Source organism: Dreissena polymorpha, chromosome 5 (genome assembly GCF_020536995.1).
Source record: "Dreissena polymorpha isolate Duluth1 chromosome 5, UMN_Dpol_1.0, whole genome shotgun sequence".
NCBI lineage: Eukaryota > Metazoa > Mollusca > Bivalvia > Myida > Dreissenidae > Dreissena > Dreissena polymorpha.
The window spans coordinates 20,577,435-20,595,268 of NC_068359.1; the positions used below are offsets into that span (position 1 = coordinate 20,577,435).

A 17,834-nucleotide genomic window follows, 5' to 3' on the forward strand; every position below is an offset into this window, starting at 1 on the left:
CAGGGTACCGTTTCAATAAGCTCTCGTAAATATGTTACGACTCGTTAACCAGTTGCGATTATAGCAACTTGCCATTTTGCGTTTCAATAAACTTTCGCAACTTACGATATCGTAGAATTCTCTCGTAAGTCTACGCACGGAGTGTATATTGACAGGAGATGAATCGAGTATTTGACCCTTACTTTAGTAAATTCAATCTTATGCAAAAACTATTCATCCGATTTTATTGGTTTATACGTTATCTTGATGCTTATTAATTCCTCTTTCAAAAAAATATAACTTTTAGTATATTCCTGTTGTTATTAATGGATTTATAGCGAGTTAAACACAAGAAATACAAATTTTATGTTTTACCACCGCGCGTTTTAACGTGTCGTGGCTATCGATCTTTTACGATTAGCGTACAGCGAAGCGCCGAGGTTATACATTTTGATGTACCCACTCACGTCTTTTGTTATCCCCACGCTTTTTGAAAAAAAGGTGGGGATATTGTGGTGATCTCCGCCGTCCGTCCGTCCGTCTGTCCGTCCGTCTGTCCGTCCGTCCTGGCCACTATCTCCTCCTACACTAAAAGCACTAGAACCTTGAAATTTACACACATGGTAGCTATGAGCATATGTGCGACCCTGCACTATTTGGAATTTTGATCTGACCCCTGGGTCAAAAGTTATAGGGGTTGGGGTGGGGCCGCGTCAGAAATTATCACTCATTTTTTTAGGTTATTTTACATTTACTTCTTTATTTCTACACCGATTCACTTCAAATTGATACTGGACCTCACCTATGACAATACGGTCAATCTCAACCATGCATGGCCCCATTCCCAACCCTGGGGCGCCCCGCCCACATAGGCCACACCCACCAAAAATTTCCATTTACTATAATTTTTTCATTTCTACACGGATTCACTTCAAATTGATACTGAACTTTTGTTATGACATTAGGGTCAATCTCAACTATGCATGGCCCCAATCCCAACCCTGGGGCGCCCGCCCACATAGGCCACACCCACCAAAAAATTCCATTTACTATAATTTTTTCATTTCTACACGGATTCACTTCAAATTGATACTGAACTTCTCTTATGACATTAGGGTCAATCTCAACTATGCATGTTCCCATAACCAACCCTGGGGCCCCGCCCACATAGACCACACCCACCCAAAATTGCCTTTATTATAATTTCTTCATTTCTACACCGATTCACTTCAAATTGATATTGAACTTCTCTTATGACAATACAGTCAATCTCAACTATGCATGGCCCCATTACCAACCCTGGGGCGCCCCGCCCACATAGACCACACCCACCCAAAATTGCCTTTTACTATAATTTCTTCATTTCTACACCGATTCACTTCAAATTGATACTGAACCTCTCTTATGACAATACGGTCAATCTCAACTATGCATGGCCCCATTACCAACCCTGGGGCGCCCTGCCCACATATGTCACACCCACCCAAAATTGCCTTTTACTATAACTTCTTCATTTCTACACCAATTCACTTCTAATTGATGATGAACTTCTCTTATGACAATACGGTCAATCTCAGCTATGCATGGCCCCATTACCAACCCTGGGGCACACCTAGGTCAAACATTCGGCGTGGGGATACGCGTCGGCCTCTGCCGCGCCATTTCTAGTTAAATTATAGTTTCATTTCTCGGCCGATTTTGACAAATTATATATCATTAGAAAGCTTACGTTACGCAGTAAACAGATATATCAATATATATTAAGTTTTTCTTCTGATTTCGACAGCCCGGCGAGTTATAACTTTAACTTTTGCAAATATCATACCGTTTTGGAGTTTTAGAATCTAGATTTACGGTTGACACGTTCGTACTTAATACCAATTTGTAGCGTTTATATTTGGAGTTCAGTTTTAAAAATTACATCTTGCTTAGGAGAAAAGAATTCTGTATACGATAGAAAAAAAATTTGTTTAAAAACCAAAGTAATTAAGGAATGAAGGCGGGAAAATGTAGCGCGCGTTCCTAACGCACTGAACTGATGCTACGGTCTTGGCGATTATGCTTTTGTTTAGAAATCGGCCATTGAATTTCTTTTGCCATCTTATTATATTTTTTATGGAATATATTGTAGTATTTTGTTCACGAAACATATCAATAAAGCTTATTATAAATGAATCTTAATAAATTAACGATTTCAGCTCTTGTTTATAACACAGAAAGGTTGTAAAATTTATGATGAAACAGCGTATATAGCGGACCCTCTCGATATTATTCGGCTTTGCATGCATACTTGAAATAAAATGGGTGTCAAAAACATTCATCGTTTGCTGTTTATTATCAACAAGGTAATTATGTATAATTATTTGAAATGTTATTTACCTTAAATTATCAATTTATTAAAGATTCTTGAAAATCACGGTCCGTGTTACGCGGGTCATTTCGTTTTTTGACATCAGGGCATCATGTCCAACTATTGAAAATCAGATTTTTTCACCGGGACGATGACGGCTTGGATTTAGACAGGCAGACAGATAGTTTATTCAGACTTAAACAACAGTACATCGTCTTCAACTCAAATATATAAATTATTTTTAGACGAATTGTTAGGTGATTACACATATAGCAGTGATGATTCTGAGAATGTTGCCATGTTTCTTATCCGTGTATTCTAGAGTCCATGGTTTGAGCATTTTTATCGCGGTGTTCAAAAAAAGATATCTCAATAATCTTGTTTATTGATAGATCTGTGGTTTTATTGCCCATGTGTTCAGCACAAACCAATTATCTCGTTATGATCAGATACTGTGCCGACCAATACTAAATAACACTATGGTGTCATACGCCACAGCAGGGACCTATACTTGTATATTGGTCCCTAACCACAGGTGGCAATGTCTGGTCAGATTACACTTTTTATGATACCTCCATGTCTTCTCGTGGTATTAGTGGTCATTTCTTGGAGTAATGTAACGCCCAATACTCAATTTTGCGTTTATGAGATATGTAGCGTATTGAAAACATTTATAGTCATCTGCCCATACAGATTGCCATAAACTAAATACTGTATAGATGTCAGCCAGCTAAATCACAATAATTATAAGTGCTTAATACCTATACATGTACATTTTAAACATTTAAAAAATCTAATACTTAACATTTAACGTATTTAGCGGATACCGGTAAAAAAACTCCGTCATTTCGTAGTCCTATAAAGAGTGTATGAATAATCTTTCCGAAAAATACAAATAATACAGTGTTTTAATTTAGAATTCTATATATTTATAACTCTGTTAACTTATAAAGATATTTCAATATACATGCATAGACAGTTGACCGTGATTTTCAAGAATCTTTAAATAATTTTAATTAATTTATAATTTATGGTTAATAACCTTTCATATAATTTTACATAATTACCTTTTTGATAATAAACAACAAACGATGAATGTTTTGACACCCATTATATTTGAAGTATGCAAAGCAGAAAAATATCAAGAGGGTCCGCTATACATTTGTATACGCTGTTTCATCATAAAATTAACACCCTTTCTGTGTTATAATCAAGAGCTGAAATCGTAAATTTATTAAGCTTCATTAATACTTAGCTTTATGGATATGTCTCTAGAACAAAATATTTCAATATATTTCATAAAAAATATAATAATCATGGCATAGGAAATTCAATGGCCGGTATCTAAACAAAAGCATAATCGCCAAGACCGTAGCATCAGTTCAGAGCGTTAGGAACGCGCGCTACATTTTCCCGCCTTCATTCCTTAATTACTTTAGTTTTTAAACAATTTTTTTTTCTATCGTATACAGAATTCTATTCTCCTAAGCAAGATGTTATTTTTAAAACTGAACTCCAAATATAAACGCTACAAATCGGTATAAAGTACGAACATGTCAACCGTAAATCTAGATTCTAAAACTCCAAAACGGTATGTTATTTGCAAAAGTTAAAGTTATAACTCGCCGGGCTGCCGAAATCAGAAGAAAAACTCAATATATAATGATATATCTGAAAACTACGTTACGTTAGCTTTCTAATGATATATAATTTGTCAAAATCGGCCTAGAAATGAAACTATAATTTAACAAAATACGTGAGTGAGTACATCAAATTTATAACCTCGGCGCTTCGATAAAAGATCGATAGTTACGACACGGTCACGTGACTTAGACACGACAAGATATTTGGCGTAACGGTCCCGTTTCTTATCCGTGTAATCTAGAATCCGTGGTCTACGAGACGTCAGTAGCAGTCGTAGTGACGTCGAAACCAAAATGGACGCCGCGTATGTTGTGCATATAGACGCCGAGTAGGAAGCTTTTGGCTCCGTCTTTTTTATCGGCGACATAGGCCTTACAGAGGAAGTAAACATGTTGTTGTTTTTATACCCTGATTACTTTCTGAAACATATTTTACGTTGGGATCAACAGGCCAGTTACTGCTCTTTGAATCTGAATCTGAATGAATACGTTTAAGTGACCATGTTTGGCTTTTATTCAACGGGGAGTGCGCATGAAATTAATATGAGCTTGGCAAATGTCCCACTTTTGCCGATATTGCGGCCTTAAAGCACTCAATAGATGTTGAGTTCACTGTGCTTTCACTGAGTAAGTTCCAGTCAAGGATAGTTCGCGGGAAGAAAGAGTATTTAAATTTATCACGGTTTGTGTGTAATGTCTGGTAGCACTTAGAGTTATTGTTCACCGATTTTAACACTATATTGTCGTGGACGTAATCTTCAAACTTCTTAGCCCTAATAGTGCGTTTCGGTCTAAGTCGATGAAAATAGTGATCAATGTTTATAGCCGGTACGTGCCCTTCCACTACCTTGTACAAGAACGTCAATCTTTCGTGGCGTCGCCTCTCTTTGTATTGTGGGGAAGTTTAGATCGTCAAGCATGGCTGTTACACATCCTTCTTGTCTGGATTTGTAATCTCTGGTGATAAAGCGAGCCGCAGATCGTTGGACTCGCTCTAGCTTGTCTATGTCACCTTGCTGGTATGGGTCCCACACTACACTCCCATACTCCAGTTTAGAGCGAATGAGCGCTTGGTACGCGTTCTTCCGGCAGTTTTGGGGTCAGTATCTGAGGTTGCGTCTCAGGAAGCTTAGTGTAGAGTTGGCCCGTTTAGTAATGTTTGAGATGTGGGTTTTCCATTTCATGTCGTTGGAGAAAGTTATTCCTAAGTTTGGTTTTCTTTTACATTTTTTGAGAATTGTGTTGCCAATGGTGTAGAAAAAAGAAGATTTCGTTTTTGAGCTGAGGAGATAACATTTCTTAGAGTTGAACCGCATTCCCCAGTCCTGGGCCCATTTTTATAAATTCTCAAGGTCTTCTTGTAGGATTCGGTGGTCTTTGATTGAATTGATGGCTCTATACAGTAGGCAGTCGTCTGCGAACAGCCGGATGTGGGATTTCACACTTTCTGGTAGGTCGTTAATATGGCAAAGAAACAGCAGGGGCCCTAACACTGTGCCTTGAGGTACGCCAGATCCTACAGCAACATTACGGGATTTCTCTCCTTCAATCACGACGCACATTTCCCGTTGTGTGAGGAAGTGGTATATCCAGTTGTGTATTGGACCGCGGTTGCCGTAGTGTTCAAGCTTCAGCAGAAGGCGTTGGTGGGGCACGGTGCCAAAGGCCTTACTGAAATCTAGGATGATGGTGTCAACCTGTTTGTTCTGGTCATGGTATCCGAGTAGGTAATGGGCTGTGACAACAAGTTGGGTTTCACAAGAGTATCCTGAGCGGAAGCCATGATTTAGGTTTGTAAATACTTTGTGTTTGTCCAAGTGGTTTAATATGTGACGACAGATGATATGCTCCAATAGCTTGGAGAGCACGCAGGTGAGTAATACTGGTCTGTAGTTCTCTGGCGAATGGCGATCTCCATTCTTAAAGACTGGGGTAATGTTTGCGTCTCGCCAATCCTTTGGAAGTTCGCCTATGTCTACTGACCTCTGAAAGATGGCAGCAATGGCTGGCGTTGCCTCTATAGCACAGGCTTGTAGCACACTGTTTGGAAGTTCATCTGGACCAGCTGCTTTCCGGACATTGATGTGTTTCAGCAGCTTGAGTACACCATCCTCACTTATGTGTAGTGGAGGGATGTCGTCGTTTACCCGGCTTGTTAGTTGCAGAGTTGGCTGGTTTGTGTCGTCCTTGGTGAAAACAGACTGGAACTGATTTACTAGTATTTCTGCCTTGCCATTACTGTCTGTGATAAGGTGTCCATGCTCACGTAGAGGAGCTGTTCCAATGTTATCCTCTTTCCTGGACTTGACGTAATTCCAGAAGGGTTTTAAGTTATTGTTTTGGAGGCCCTCTTCTATTCTTGGTTAATGTGATTCCATTCAGCTTTGTGCATAGCTCTCTTTGTTTCCTTTTGGCATTTTCTGTAGTTAGCCCAATTGTTAGATTTCTTTGTCTTTTTGTAGAGTCTGGCTTTGCGTTTCAGTTGACGTTTGATGTTTCTGGAAATCCATAGAGCCGAATTATTTGAAGATCTCATTTTAGATGGTATATACGAATGGAAAGCTGATGAGAGTTTGGATTTAAATGTATTCCAGAGTTGATGAACGTTGTTTTTGTTATTATAGAGCTGTACTACTTGTCTTGATATGTCTGTGATGTCGGCCTTCAGTTGGTCCCAGTTCGCCTTAGAAAAAGTGAAGCATCGTCTCGGTTTTTGCTTAATATAATAGGAATTTGTGTCCGAATCAGTTACAACAATATCGTGATCAGATATCCCGGGGGTGTTGGCAGTGGACTTGATTAATGATGGGTTGGTGGTGAAAATGAGATCAAGGAGGCTGTTTTCTCTGGTGGGCTTGTCATGCACTTGAGTGAGGTTGTAGTCGGTTGAAAGGTCGAGTAGAGATTGCTGTACATCTGTGTCCTGGGCTTCCATACGTACCGATAGACTTCCCCAGTCAATATCAGGGATATTGAAATCACCAGCTATGATGGTGAGCCGTTCCTTGTCCCTCATAGCCATCTCTATTGATTTCCGTAGTTCGTTTACATCTGTCATGTTTCTGTGAGGCATGTAGAAAGATGATACTAGTAGTTTCTTATTGTTTTTTAGGTTGATTTGGACCCATTCAATCTCACAGTTGGTGACTAATTCCGCTTTCTCTTCAGTGACAAGGTCTTCATGGACAACAACGAATACTCCACCCCAAGCGTTCCTCTGTCATTTCTGTATGCCTTGTAATGGGCAGGAAATACCCCGCTGGATTTTAAAGCGTCTGTTGCAGTTGGTTCTCTGGTTTGAAACCTTTTAGCCAGACTCTGTGCCACAGACTATATCAGGTTTGATGTAGTGGAGAGCTGCTTTAAGTTCTGAGCTTTTGCTTCCGCAAACACTGCGACAGTTGATGTTCATAATACGAAGGTTTCGTTTCTGTGAGACAATGAACAAGGATGAACTGTTGGTTATTGATTGGGTAGGTGAAAAGGAGCGTTGTTGTCTTGATAAGCAGGGTCTAACTGTAGGGCTGCTGTTATGCATAGGACTGAATGTGGTGTCCGATGTGATAGAGTCTATTGTAGAATCAATGGTTGACAAATGTTCATAAATATTTGAGCTAAATTCAAAACTTCTAAATGCAAAGCTCGAAATATTAACACTTTCGCATTTGCAGCATAGCCATTGTATATGCGAGTGTTTTGCTAGAAGGTCGTAATCAGCAGAGCATAGATCGAGACAGGAGCGATGGTTCCATATATCACAGCCATCGCAGCACGTTTCCCACGTTACTGGGTGGTCACATAAACCACATGGATAAACCTATGTGTTTGCTACTGGTCCTGGGTTTGACTCGATGTCACCGCAGAGTAGTGGGATGCAGGTCAACAATGATAAGTTCTTCGTTGGTTTTGCTGGTTCGCAGAAGTTCCAAAATCTATGTCTAAGACATTTTATTGAGACTCCTGATAGATAAGTTGGATGGTGTTTATACGATGGAGAATCTTTCCTCTTGGTGATGTTGACTATTAGTAGTATGACTATCAACAGTTCCAGGGTCATGGTGAAATCGAGCGTGTATGTTGGCCGCATGGATTACCGGGTGGGTGGGGTAGTGGCGGTGTACAAGGTAGCTTCCAGGCAACGTACGTGGCAAAATTGACACTATTGGCACATGGATAGGGCTAAGTTACCTGACACAAACTATTTTATAATGCACTTATTGACAGAATTGTGCTTTTAAAGACTTATATTCACTTAAAAATATGTTTTATTTTGTTACGAAAAAAAACACGCGACTTGTTCTTCGCGCATGCGCACTCCTTTGAATATATTTCGATGAGGATAAATAAATGAAAATAAATTGCAATATACGTGAAAACCCAATGTGTTAAGTATGTGTGTTTCAATTATATTGTTTAAAAGCAGATGAATGCGCTTTCACCCGCTCTTACCACTTGTGCAATGAATGATTAATTTGGCTGTAAGCTTTTTATCTGCATGTGATTTCGGATGATTTTTTTGTTCGGATAAATACACCATGGAGCCTTGTTTTTATGCTCCCCCAAAATTTATATTGGGGGGAGCATATAGACTCCGCTTCGTCTGTCCGTGTGTGCGTCTGTCTGTCCGTTCGTGCACAAGTTTGTCTGGGATATTTCTCAGCAACTAATGACCGGAATTCAATGTAACTTTATGGAAGCTGGTTGGATGATTTTTAGCTCCACTGGCCAAAGACCAGCGGGGCTTATGTCATGGTCATGTGTTCGTCGTGTGTGCGTGCGTGCGTCCGTGCGTTCGTGCGTCGGTGCGTGCGTGCGTTAACTTTTTCTTTAAACATCTTCTTCTCCTAAACTACTAGTCCAATTCTGATGAAATTTCTCAGGAATGTTCCTGTGGTGAACCACTTTCAAATTTGTTGAAATGATGCCCCTGGGTTCAAATTTGATTTTGCCCCTGGGGGTCAAAAAATTGAAAATTTGCTTATATAAGGCCTATTTTGTGCAAACTTTATAAATCGTCTTGTCAAAAACTATTGAGCCTAGGGCTACCAAACTTGGTATGTAGTGACATCTTATAGTCCTTTACCAAGTTTGTTCAAATTATGCCCCTGGGGTCAAATTCTACCCTGCCCCGGGGGTCAAAAAATTGAAAATTTGCATATATAAGGCCTATTTTGTGCAAACTTAAAAAATCTTATCGTCCATAACCGTTTGGCGTAGGGCTACCAAATTTGGTATGTAGTGACATCTTATAGTACTTTCCCAAGTTTGTTCAAATTATGCCCCTGGGGTCAAATTTGACCCTGCCCCGGGGGGTTCAACAATTGAAAATTTACTATATAAGGCCTTTTTTGTGCAAACTTTAAAAATATTCTTGTCCATAACCATTGGGCCTAGGGCTATCAAATTTGCTATGTAGTGACATCTTATAGTTTTCTACCAAGTTTGTTCAAACTATGCCCCTTGGGTCAAATTTGAATCTGCCCCGGGGGGTTAAAAAATCGAAAATTTGCTTATATAAGTCCTATTTTGTGCAAACTTAAACAATCTTTTTGTCCATAACCATTGGGCCTAGGGCTACCAAATTTTCTATGTATTATAGTCCTCTACCAAGTTTGTTCAAATGATGCCTCTTGAGTCAAATTTGACCCTGCCCCGGGGGGGGGGAGTAAAAAATAGAAAATTTGCTTATATAAGGCCTACTTTGTGCAAACTTTAAACATCTTTTTAACCATAACCATTGGGCCTAGGGCTACCAAATTTGCTATGTAGTGACATCTTATAGTCTTCTTCCAACTTTGTTCAAATTATGCCCCTGGGGTCACATTTGACCCTGCCCCGGGGGGTTAAAAAATTGAACAATTTCTTATATAAGGCCTATTTTGTGAAAACTTTAAAAATCTTCTTGTCCATAACCATTGGGCCAAGGGCTACCAAATTTGGTTTGTAGTGAGATCTTATTGTCCTCTACCAAGTTTGTTCAAATAAAGCCCCTGGGATAAAATTTGATCCTACCCCGGGGGGTCAAAAAATTGAAAATTTGCTTAAATAAGGGCTATTTTGTGAGAACTTTAAAAATCTTCTTGTCCATAACTATTGGGCCTAGGGCTACCAAATTTGGTATGTAGTGACATCTAATAGTCCTCTACCTAGTCTGTTCAAATTATGCCCCTGGGGTCAAATTTGACCCTGCCCTAGGGGGTAAAAAAATCGAAACTTTGCTTATATAAGTCCTATTTTGTGCAAACTTTAAAAACTCTAGTCCATAACCGTATGGCATAGGGCTACCAAATTTGGTATGTAATGACATCTTATAGTCCTCTACCAAGTTTGTTCAAATTAAGCCCCTGGGATTAAATTTGACCTTTCCCCAGGGGTCACAAAATTGAACATATGCTTATATTGGGCCCATTTTGTGCAAACTATAAAAATCTTCTTGTTCATAACCATTGGGCCTATTTCTATCAAAATTGATAGGTAGTGACATCTAATAGTTCTCTACTTAGTTTGTTCACATTATGCCCCTGGGAACAAATTTGACTTTGCCCCAGGGGTCACAAAAATGAACATATGCTTGAATAAGGCCTATTTTGTGCAAACTTAAAAAATCTTCTTGTTCTTAATTATAGAGCCTAGGGCTACTAAATTTGGTATGTTGTGATGTCTAATAGTTCTCTACCAAATTTGCTCAAATTATTCCCCAGGACTCAAATTTGACCCTGTCCCGGGAGGTCACAAAACTGAACATATGACGTTTACCAGGGGAGATTACTGCGGCCGTGTGGCTGTGACCAACAACAACAACAACATCTTGTTAACATGAGATAAAACCCTGTCATTTAGTGCCATTTTAGATAAGATGGTGACTGCTTACAAAAGAATTGAAGTAAGAACATGTGTTCTGAATGTTTTTCTTATAAACTGAAAAAAGTCGGGATTTATTAAAATATGTCGAAAGTGACCATATATCCGGATAAAAAAAATTCGGATGACATGTTTATTAAATGTCTTTTTTGTAGTGTTTAAACCAGATTAATAATATCTTATTGATTTTAAAACACAACTTCCATGAACATAATTATTTCCATAAAAGTCAATATATGATACTGCATTGTAAACTCAAACTTTGTATCCAAGAGAAGGTGTTGGAATTAATAAAGTGAATTGTTCTTAACTATCGTATATGCTGCTTTTTAATAACTAATGATCCATTGTTCCATTTGTGAATTGTGGCTCATGAATTGTGGAGATATGATTGTCAATTGCTCAACGCTCCATATAAATTTCTGATCATTTTATAATTTTCTTAATATAAGTTATGAATTGATCTTAGAAGTCATATGTATTACTTAATTAAATCGTTTATAAATATAAGAAATAATCTTTAGATTATCATAATATTCTCAGGCCTGTTGGTCTAAGGGATGTGTGGGTTGTTAATTATATGTATGCCCCTCTTCAAAGAAGAGGGTATTTATTGTTTTGCACATGTCGGCCTGTCCGTCATCCGTATGTCCGTCCACCAGATGGTTTCTGGATTATAACTCAAGAACGCTTAGGCCTAGGATCATGACACTTCAAAGATTGATTGATCATGACTCGCAGATGGCCCCTGCTGATTTTGAAGTCACTAGGTCAAAGGTCAAGGTCACAGTGACCCGAAATAGAAAATGTTTTCCGGATGAACTCAAGAACGCTTATGCCTATGATCATGAAACTTCATAGGTACATTGATCATGACTCGCAGATGACCCCTATTGATTTTCAGGTCACTAGGTCAAAGGTCAAGGTCACGGTGACCGGAAATAGTAAAAAATGGTTTTCGGATGATAACTCAAGAACGTTTGATGACTAGGATCATGAAACTTCATAGTTGCATTGATAATGACTCGCAGATGACCCCTATTGATTCTCAGGTGAAAGGTCAAGGTCACTGTGACCCAAAATAGAAAAGTGTTTTCTGGATAACTCAAGAACGCTTATTCCTAGGATCATGAAACTTCATAGGTACATGGATCATGCCTCGCAGATTACCCCTTTTGATTTTCAGGTCACTAGGTCAAAGGTCACGTTGACTCAAATTAGAAAAATGGCTTCCGGATTATTACTCAAGAACGCTTACGCCTAGGATCATGGAACTTCATAGGTACATTTATCATGACTCGCAGATGACCCCTATTGACTTTCAGGTCACTAGGTCAAAGGTCAAGGTCACGGTGACTTCACACAGTAAAATGGTTTCCGGATGATTACTAAAGAAAGCTTACGCCTAGGATCATGAAACTTCATAGGTTCATTAATCATGACTCACAGATGGACCCCTATTGATTTGCCAGGTCAATAGGTCAAAGGTCATGGTCACAGTGCCAAAAAACGTATTCACTCAATGGCTGCCACTACAACTGACAGCCCATATGGGGGGCAGGGTTTTGTTTCCACTTTTTGGGAAGATAGCCCATGACATTGGAATTGGGAATTGAATAAATATTATATTTTTAATTATATTTCTCTTTCCGGGATATTTTTTCAATATGTTGATGCTGCATTAACGAATATACGTGTACATGAAGTGAAAACACCAAAAATAAACAACGGTTGCGATAGACACCTATAGACTGTTAGATGCACAAAATATAATTTAAACATTACTTCATTTTTGTTGTTGCAGAATTTATATATGTCGTGCATTAATTTATGACATCAATCTTAACTTGTTATATCTAATTTGAATCTAAATTAGCATAAATTATATTGTTTCAAATGTTTTTCATTAAATTAAACGCTTGCATTTATTCGGCTACTGCCATTTGCATATTTTTGCTACTGACGTTTGCCATTCCTAAACGTTCTACTGACGTTTGCCATATTTTCACTCTTTAAACGTTTATTTAATATCTGGTAAATATTTTTGTTTGTTTATGCATAGACATATGTAATATATGTTCGTCCGGTAAAGCATAGACAGTTCTGTGATCGTTAATTTTCGAGAACACTGACTCTTTGTAATTTTACTACTGACGTTTTCTTCTTAAATGAAAATTTGCGCCGAAGTGTTCTCGAAAACCAGAGCAACACACAAAACGCGTGATATACCGATCAAAAACTATTTGCATGCCATATTGCCCGCACTAGGTCGAATGAAAGTCAGAGGATGATCAGCAAAGATATTGGAAAAAAACCTACCTTGCGCGGCTGTTTGTTGTCATAAAACGACTACTGACGTTGACTTTTGTGGTCACGTGACAGTTTTTGTTCATTCACAGTGAACAACCAACGCAGTTTTGCATATCGGGACTCTGATTTCACCACAAATGTTTGGAAAAACATGGCCAAGGCACTAGAAGAAGTAATACCATTTGCATTCTTTTACAGACAGAATGATGATTTGTACTTTATATATACTTAAATTCACGTTTGTCCTTCATAATAATTATCTAAATTATAAATTTATATATTTAAAAAATTATAATTTTATATATTATAAAGAAAGATATGTTCGACATATGCGGATAAATGGAATATAGCGTCTGTTTTATGATTTTGCGGATGCGGATACGGATGCGGATAGATGGAATACTAGCCTTATCCGAATATCTTGTTTTTGAATACACATACACTACCGTAACATATTATAGTAATTTTGTGTTTTCATAACATTAGATGTATATTTAATACCGGTATTATTCACTTTTTCTTATTGTCCTACACCAACAGGTACTCATCACTAACATCAGTTAAAGATTCTTGGCCAAACGAAACATCAATGTCAAGCTGGCATATATTCATGGAATCAGCAGATCATCCGTCTTATGTAATTTGACATGCCTTCATGAGTGCAATCAACAAACATATGATCGGTAAATGTCTTTATTTTTATAATCAATTACTCAATCATGATTTTAAACTGTTGTAGACAAAATGTTATTTATTTAAATGAACCATGTCTTACAATCTTATATAGATAATGGGTAAAATAATTAAAGTTATAATTACTTTTCATTTTACAGGGATCGTACAAGTATAATGTATTTACTCTGCATCTTTTTTATTCACATTTTTGTTGTTGTTTTTTTCTTTTTTCTTTGATACATATTATATGTATATGTGAAATGAAAATCAATAGATGATTAAAACTTTAGCACAGTAAATAAATGAAAATTCAAACACAGTTAATCAAATGTATATAAATGCTTTATCATGTAGGGTTAATTTAAACACACAATACATTCCATAGGTTTCAAGTCAATATACAACAAGAAATATGCATGAAGGATGGATTTTGCCACAGGTCCTGGGAGCAGTGGATGGGACTCTCATACCCATAATACTGAATACGTTATATGACACACATGCAGTTGAACACAGCAGCAGAAACTCTTGAAGAAAAAAATGTGTATTTTTTTATTTGAGCTTAAATGTAAAAAATATATTTAATTTGAGCTCAACTATACCTTGAATAATAAGCTGTTTATGAAATTAAGGAAAACATGCAACATCCTTATATCACTGTTTCTACTACAGATTTTCATTAAAAGCACTATTAATGTATTCAGGGTCATTATGTTAGGTCAATTACCAAAGTCTATATCTCTGACCTGCCATTAGCTAAATAATGCCCCATTTTTACGCCCCCGGATAGAAAGATCGGGAGTATATTGTTTTTGGTCTGTCTGTCTGTCTGTCTGTCTGTCAGTCAGTCGGTCATTGTGTGTGTCCCAAAACTTTAACCTTGGCCATATCTTTTGCAATATTGAAGTTAGCAACTTGATATGTGACATGCATGTGTATCTCACTGAACTGCACATTTTGAGTGGTGAAAGGTCAAGATCATTCTTCGAGGTCAGAGGTCGTACATATGGCTTCAAAGCGGCGCATTAGGGGGCATTGTGTTTCTGACAACCACATCTGTTGTTGAACTTAAAATGTTCCACTAAAATTGTGTGTACAGCTACTCCATATCCCTATATTTTCCACAGATATTGAAATAATTTTTTACATATGTAGTCAGAATTTTTATTAAAAAAATTATATAATTAATATTTATTTGGGTGATTGTTGTAAACACTACAAATATTTACTGGTATTGCGAATAAAGTTGTTGAAACTGTTTTAACTATATGTTGTGTTAATGAATCTTTAAGAGAAGAAACATCTTGAATAATGTCACTTCAGCTTGTTACTTAACAATCTTTTTGCTCAACATGTAATACACTTTTAATGATTTAAGTGGATTGCAATACAGAGAACACAGAAGAAGCACTTACCTAAAAAGAATGATGTTTGAAGTTGTCAGCATTTCATTGATAATTATATTCATTAGCTACAGTGTTTGAAATGTGGTTAACATTTTGATTATATGACCCCAATGGAAAAAAATACTTTTTTTATTACTTATTTAAATTTTAGCAGACACCTAAAATACTCTTATGAATTAGTTTTTTTTTCTAAAGTAAAAATATGTCCTAACCTAGAAAAGATACACTTAATACATTTAAATTATAAAGATGCACTTAAAAATCCACTGTCTAAGTAAAAGTGAATTATTTATATAAAAAAAAACAAAATACACTCCCAAATTTAAAAGAACATAAAAAAGATTCATCTGATTCTAAAAATGCAGAATTAATGCAATAAAGTGTACTCTTTTAAAAAAGTGCATATAAAATGTTATTTTTAAGTGCATTTTGTTAACACATTTCGATTTGAGAAGGGTTACTGCTTATGAAGAGATTAGAAACTATGATATGACACAATTTGAGATTCCAGTATTACTTCATTATTCTAGGAACACACTGTTATGTGCAGTTGGAATCAGACATCAATTTGGAAATAAACTGTGTTTTTTTAACGCTGCATTACATGCAGTTTTACCTGTTATTAATTTGTACAAAATATAAGTAAAATAGACACTTGCATATATAATTGTATCATTATAATTGATTTCACTTTAAAACTGGGTGTTTAATTTGATTTTGTGTTTAATCCTAAAAAAATGAAACCGTGTTATGCGTGCGTGTTTAAAAATACAATAAAAATGATAAAAATACCATCAAAGTTAATTAATAAATAAAACATTTGAAAAGTACTACTTTAACAAAAAGTAACTGTATAGACAGAATTTTACAAATATTTATTCAGAGCATGAAATTAATTTGTATATGCAAGTATCTATTTTACTTATAATTTGGTAAAATAAATAAACACAATATGCAAAACAGCACATTATTATTGTTGTAAGTATGTTAAATTCCAACTTCACATAGTGAGTATAATTTAACATTACAATTGTATATTGAACTGGTTGGGTAGCTATATTTTGAAATAATAACAATACAAAATGCATTTTTTCAACCATAAGTAAAGCTTGATTGGTAATTGTCGGCTCGGGTACTACTTGCATATACCCCGGGTACTATTTTCTGTTAAATGGCCTCTATAGTATCGAAACTCATACTCAAAAAGCACGTTGATGCAGTTTTGTTAAAAGAGAAGTTTATTTAAGATAAACAATATTGTTTTACGGTAATAGCTACATGTAGCGCGTTTTCCGACATCAAATTTTAAACGGGTATACAACTCGGGTACAGTCTAATATCAACCGGGTACGTTTAAGTATATTTTCTGTACCTGGGGTACATGTAAGTATACTTAAGAGTAGCCTGGGTACATGTTAGTAGTACCCAAGCTGACAATGACAATGACCAATCGAGCATAAGTAAACCATATTAGGACTACTGCTCATAAATAGGCGTTGGTATGTATATGATAAATTATCATGTTTTAAATGCAAATTCAATAAACTTTTTGTACTTTTTCTGTATTTTTGTTTTAAGTGCATTACATTATTTGAAAATATACTTAAAACACAATTGAAATCCACTTATGGTTACTTTTGTTCTGATGAAGTGCATTTTTCAAAAGGACAAAATAACTTTTAATACACATACATGAAGGTATGCAGGAAAAATGCAGTTTTTTTAATGTTAAAAGTATATTTTGTCTGCATCGGGCATTCTTATGGTTCCAATACCGCTACATATAATTTGTCAAGATCTTTTTGTGTTGTAGTTTAAAAGACAACGCAGTTACTGAAAATTAGGAACAGTTGCTGAGTTAGTTGGTTGCACATGCAGATACACCACATTTGATAAAGGGGGCAGAAGCAAAATAAATGAGTAACACATATTGTAACTGTTTTAAGTATGTAACTATTACAGAATCATCAATGATTATATTTAATAAAAAAGGATGCGCTGGAATATTGCATATAGTGTCTGTCTAGATACTTTTATTTGATCCCCACTGGCAATGAGGGAGGGTCCTCAAGATCATCTCTGATAACTAAACACCAAGTATACCAGGCCCGTACCCAGGCCATGGGCCCAGGGGCCCGGGCCCCCCCAGCTGGCTGTCGAACTATGATTTTTTAGCTCATCTATTTTTTGAAAAAAAAAGAGCTATTGTCATCACCTTGGCGTCGGCGTCTGCGTCTGCGTCGGCGTCGGCGTTGGCGTCCGGTTAAGTTTTGCGTTTAGGTCCACTTTTCTCAGAAAGTATCAATGCTATTGCATTCAAACTTGGTACACTTACTTACTATCATGAGAGGACTGGGCAGGCAAAGTTAGATAACTCTGGCATGCAATTTGACATAATTATGTACCCTTTTTATACTTAGAAAATTGAAAATTTTGGTTAAGTTTTGCGTTTAGGTCCACTTTTCTCAGAAAGTATCAATGCTATTGCATTCAAACTTGGTACACTTACTTACTATCATGAGAGGACTGGGCAGGCAAAGTTAGATAACTCTGGCATGCAATTTGACATAATTATGTGCCCATTTTATACTTAGAAAATTGAAAATTTTG

General features: G+C 36.7%; 1 long non-coding RNA gene across 2 annotated transcripts in view; it reads left to right on the plus strand.

The window, feature by feature from the left end:
• Nucleotides 1-14,621, plus strand: part of LOC127831660 (uncharacterized) — a 128,746-nt gene extending 114,125 nt beyond the window's left edge. Inside the window, exons 1-3 of one of the 2 annotated variants that reach the window (XR_008026433.1) lie at nt 10,741-10,855; nt 13,684-13,826; nt 14,204-14,621. This is a non-coding gene — a long non-coding RNA (uncharacterized LOC127831660). Of the gene's footprint in view, nt 1-10,740; nt 10,856-13,683; nt 13,827-14,203 lie in introns of those variants that run through there. The other variant, XR_008026432.1, reaches the window with a different exon arrangement.
• Nucleotides 14,622-17,834: the final 3,213 nt, after the last annotated feature.